The sequence below is a fragment of the Aquila chrysaetos genome, chromosome 26 (assembly GCF_900496995.4).
Source record: "Aquila chrysaetos chrysaetos chromosome 26, bAquChr1.4, whole genome shotgun sequence".
NCBI lineage: Eukaryota > Metazoa > Chordata > Aves > Accipitriformes > Accipitridae > Aquila > Aquila chrysaetos.
Window position 1 is genome coordinate 1,319,303 of NC_044029.1, and position 4,551 is coordinate 1,323,853.

Genomic DNA, 4,551 nt, shown 5'->3' on the forward strand with positions numbered 1-4,551 from the left:
GCTCAGAGCCATCTCCTGGCCCTCCCCTACAGACTGCTACCACCTCGTGGCCATTCTCTTCCCTACATTGACAACAGCCCCCAAATCCTTTAAAAGTTAATTCTGTTTTCCCCTGTTAGCTGTTCCAGTGGAGATAAATGATTTTTTAGGGAAAGAAATAGCAAACCCAAAGCGCTGTGGGAGAACTGTGTCACTGTAGAAAAAGTAACGCTGAAGAAAAACATGTCAAAAACCTTTTTCGTCAAGTTTGCACAAGGATCGCAATATAGCACCTATCGCTCCGTTTTGCAAGTGCAAATTAAATTATTTTAAGGAAAGATAGCACAGATGCTTTAAAAACAAATGAATAATTTGTGAAGAAACGATTTCTCTAATATTAAACAAAGCACTCATCCTGAAATCCTGCCATCCTCGATTCATTCAGGAACAAATTGAGACTGAAACAGAGAAACAGTCTGCAATATAAAGCTTAAATAAAACGTTTTAAATCAAGCTGCTGCCAATACAGAAGCTTTTTCCCAAGAAAGAATATAGCAATTTCTCACCAGAGGTACCCACAGGTTCCTGGAGACCCCAGACTAAAGTTTAGGCTGTGAACTTTCCCCTGCCAGCTCAGCAGCTCACTTTCGAGCTCCCATAAGGGACAATGCTGCCCAGTGGGCAGGACGGATTTATGACAGTTTTCCACTTGCAGTTCTGCCACTCCATCCTGTGGGCAAAGTCACTCCTGCCTTCTGTCCCTGCCCTCCCCGCCTCTCCTGTTCACCTCTCTAAAGGAAGGGTGGACTCCTAGCAAAACACAGCACCTAAGGCAAAAAGAATCTAATTGAGATGATGATTTTTAAGTACCGTGATGGTAGAAATCCAAGTGAATAATTGAAATAAGAGCATATGATTGATTTTATTTGTTTTGTGATTAGTTTACAGAGATTATTGTTTATACAAGGGGAGCAAATCTGATTGTTCAACTGGCATTTGGGGAAGCCAAAAAAGCAATTCTGGAAATACCACGATACTTTAATATTACTTTTCAGCCTACAAAACTGAATAATTTTTAAGGCCTGTTTCAGGAGTTTTCCCACTATTTGCTCATATTACAAAGGTTTTCTTGCAACACACAGTAGTACTCTAAATATGGTTACATTAAACGCTCAGTTTTCACTCATCATAAATAAGGAAACACTACGGTTCAAATCTCTTTTCTCAGAGACTTAATTTCTTTCAAACATTTTAATGGCATGGGACAGATGTTCCATACCTGCATGCATCTCAGGACCATCTTCACTACAGAGAGAAACATATGCATTGCTTTCCAGTGCTGAAGTTGCAGGGTCTGCCTCTCGAAGGGGTTGTATAATCATATGTGGAATGAGATTATTGCAGGGAGGAACTAACTTTCCTGCATGTGTTAAGAAGCAGCGATCCCCCATTTCATGTACAAATTGATACAACCATAGCACATATTGCTGATATAGAGGTCACGGCATTTGTCTTATGGCTGCAAACAGCAAAACTCCCATAAGCGTTTAGTCCTGGAGACTCTTTGTGGAGCTATTAGGTGTTCCGTGATTATACAGGTCAAAAATGCACAGTAGCACGTCACTACTGTAAGAGGCAGGTTCAAATACTCTCTCTGCTGCTCAGTAGAAGAGTATGCTTACCGCCCACAGTCCTTCTGTGACCGCCTGTCACCTCTGTGACTTGCTTTGGGCAAGGTTCAGGGCGCTGGGCAGTCATGCCTGCCCGTAATTCACAGAAATCCTGGGGATAGGTATTCACACTCAACCAACTTGGACTCCTATTTTAGCCAAGGAACTCTCCACCGGTCTCTCTATAAACGATGGGAGAAAAGCAGGTCTTCCAGAGAGCAAACCCAAGCAGACCAAAATTTAGTGCTCTGGATTGTTCTTTGGGAGAACCTACCTTCGGGGACAACAGAGGAAGCTGAGGGAGTCCCGCTAGTTTGCTTAGGTGACTGCGACTTCCAACATCACAGTTATTTCTGAACTCCTGTCTACGTCCCCCTTTCTGTCGGGTCTTTGTTCCTCTCTTTAGCCACTGACCTTGTCCTAGGAGAGCAACGCATAGGTCTGCTTTTCTTCACTCTGCCTTCCTTTACATTCTGATCCCCTCAGCCAGGGATGTTGAACCACTGGCACCATTGCCAGGCTGGTCATCAGGAGCTGGGGCTGGCACCAGGAGGCAAGCTTCAGGACTCCAAAATTAATTTGGCACTGGTCAGCAAAGAGGTTAACCCTTCCTCCCCTGGGCAGTCTCTGCCCAGGCTCTGGACTCCGGGCACTTCTCTGGGCCTTGTGCAGAGGCATTGCTCTGGAAGCTAGCTCGTTTGGGAGTCAGCCATCCAGGCACTAGAAAGGGTGAAGAACTATGGCAAGGAAGCTAGAGATTAGAAGGGCAGCCTCCTCTTAGAGACGATGCCAAGGAAGAAGGAGTCACACTGCACGTGAATCGTGGTGTTTGCAGCCCCACTGTGGCACTGGTTTAGGCACACCTAAAGCTCAGTGCAATCTCCTACATCCCTTTCTACCTGTTTTAGACAAAAGGGATGCTGTGAAAAAATAGGAAATCTAATTATTGTAGCCACGAGACTGAAGTGATAGGGTAACATCGTGGTGTAACCCCAGCCAGCAACTCAGCACCACGCAGCCGCTCGCTCGCTTCCCCCCCACACCCAGTGGGATGGGGGAGAGAATCGGAAGGAAAAAGGTAAAACTCATGGGTTGAGATAAGAACAGTTTAATAGAAAAGAAAGGAAGAAAATAATAATGATGATAGACAATAATAATAAAAGCATTGGAATATACGAAACAAGCGATGCATAATGCAATTGCTCACCACCTGCCAACCAATGCCCAGTTAGTACCCGAGCAGCGATCCCCCCAGGCCAACTCCCCCCAGTTTATACACTGGGCATGACACCACATGGTATGGAATACCCCTTTGGCCAGTTTGGGTCAGCTGTCCTGGCTGTGTCCCCTCCCAAATTCTTGTGCCCCTCCAGCCTTCTTGCTGGCTGGGCATCAGAAGCTGAAAAATCCTTGACTTGGTCTAAACACTAGAACGCTCATGAAAACATCAGTGTGTTATCGACATTCTTCTCATACTGAATCCAAGACATAACACTGTACCAGCTACTAGGAAGAAAATTAACTCTATCCCAGCCAAAACCAGGACAGGTAATGGCCAGAATGTAACAAGAAACTGGAAGAGGGATGACTGAGCAGAACATCTTCTGTCCGTGAAAGGGCCCGCAAAACCCTACAGAAGGCAGCTACAATACCGCCCAGTAAGAACTGGGAAATGTCTCCTCCGGTCTCCCCGGCACTGAGTGCCCAGTGCCCCGTGTGTCTGCGGGGCGATGGCCCAGGTACAGCCCACCAGAGCCTCCTCGGAGAGCCGAAGACCACCCTTCCTCCACAGGAGAAGGGGTTGCCTGGTTGATGGAAACCCACGGCGTTCGTCAACGCGGCATTTACTTTACTGCGGCGCTTCGTGCTGCTTGCCTTCCCTCACTTAAAGCTCCAAGGCTTTCCAGGGGACAGTGGGAAAACCTCCGCTCCCCCCCCCCAGTGTCACGACCCAGACTGGACAGACCAGGGAGATGTGTTTAATTCGAAATTCCCTGGGGCTAAATTAAGGTGAAACGACACCAAACGATCAGCTAAAGATTTTATTTATGACAGAAGCAAACTGAACTGGGGAGGCGTGGTAGTAGGTGGCAGGGTTTCTCAGGACAGGAATTGGCATGGGACTACTTCTGTAAGCCGTGTAACCATACACATCGATTCAGGGAATAAGGAGATCCCTCCCGTTGAGTCAGGAGGTTCGGAGCAGACCCCCTTGCTTTCCAGACTGCTCCTCAGAGAAGGGCCCAGGGGCGGCTGGATCTACTCTTAATCTCAGACTTGGTCAACGGTTTATACCTTGAAACAGATGAGGTGTAGGGATTGTGGAAAAGGAAAAGGAAAGAGAGAAGAAGACAGAGAAAAAGGAAGAGAGAAAGATTTCACTGGTCCTGGGTGCAGCGTTGGTCCAGTCAGCCGAGGGGTCCAGTCCCAGGGGGCTGGCGCACCCGGGGCTTCAGGTTGTGTCCTTTTACCGTCCTTGCCCCTCCTTCGGGCGGGCACCCGAACTCCTCGGGTTAATGAGCAGTTTGTGAGCCTTTGGGCTTGGGGGTCCTTTGGGGAGTAACTTCTTCCCTGCAGACGTGGCCATTGTTTGATCTGTGTATCAGAACAGCTTATCAGAACAGGGAGCTGCGCGCCCTCCGGCTCGCCCTGCCCCTCCTGTCGCTGATGCCTGAGCTGACGGGCTTTCCGCCTTGGCTCCTGGCTGTGCAGGGTTTGTCTTTAAGCAGAACTTGCCCCAGCGCAACGTCTGAGACATTAACTCTTGCAGTCTCTCACACCCAGCCCCGGCCGGCGACGGGGTGTCCCCCCCACAGCCCCCCCCATCCCCGCGGCCCGCGGCCGAGCCCCTCACCGAACTCTCGCGAGAGCCAGGCGGGCCGCCCGCAGCCCGCCGGTTTTC